The sequence below is a fragment of the Haliotis asinina genome, chromosome 3 (assembly GCF_037392515.1).
Source record: "Haliotis asinina isolate JCU_RB_2024 chromosome 3, JCU_Hal_asi_v2, whole genome shotgun sequence".
In the NCBI taxonomy this organism is placed as follows: Eukaryota; Metazoa; Mollusca; class Gastropoda; order Lepetellida; family Haliotidae; genus Haliotis; species Haliotis asinina.
This window is the reverse complement of record NC_090282.1, coordinates 68,185,184-68,186,058: the sequence shown is the minus strand read 5'-3', so window position 1 is coordinate 68,186,058 and position 875 is coordinate 68,185,184.

Sequence of the window (875 nt, the reverse complement as noted above, 5' to 3'; positions counted from 1 at the left end):
GCTACTGTTTATTGTCTGTGTTAATTAATGCAGAGGTTACGACTGGCTGACGGGTCCATGTGCCCAAATAGTGGGTTAGGAAGAGATATGTATTTATCATTACCGAGCTAACAAGAAGGAAAGAGTGAGTGAGTGACTTTAGTTTTACGTCTCACTCTGCAGTATTCCAGCTACTTTATAAATAATCGAGTATGGACCAGTCAAACCATTGATCAACAGCATGAGCATCGATCTGTGCATTTGGGAACCGATGACGTGTCAACCAAGTCAGGGAGCCTGACCACCCGATCCCTCTAGTCGCCTTATATGACAGGTGCGGGTTGCTGAAGGCCTACTCTACCCCGGACCTTCACGGGTCAGAGAGAAAGAAGATGTAATGAGGTGGCGGTAGAACCAGAGTGACGTTGTACAAAACAATCTTAGTGCTAAGACTACCTTAAGTCTATGTTAAAGTATGGGAGTTGCGGTCAACTTAGTGCTAAGACTACCTTAAGTCTATGTTAAAGTATGGGAGTTGCGGTCAACTTAGTGCTAAGACTACCTTACGTCTATGTTAAAGTATGGGAGTTGCGGTCAACTTAGGGCTAAGACTACCTTAAGTCTATGTTAAAGTATGGGAGTTGCGGTCAACTTAGTGCTAAGACTACCTTACGTCTATGTTTAAGTATGGGAGTTACGGTCACTTTAGTGCTAAGACTACCTTACGTCTATGTTTAAGTAGGGGCGGTGGGGTAGCCTAGTGGTTAAAGCGTTCGCTCGTCACGCCGAAGACCCGGGTTCGATTCCCCACATGGGTACAATGTGTAAGGCCCATTTTCTGGTGTCCCCCGCCGTGATATAGCTGGAATATTGCTAAAAGTGGCGTAAAACCAAAC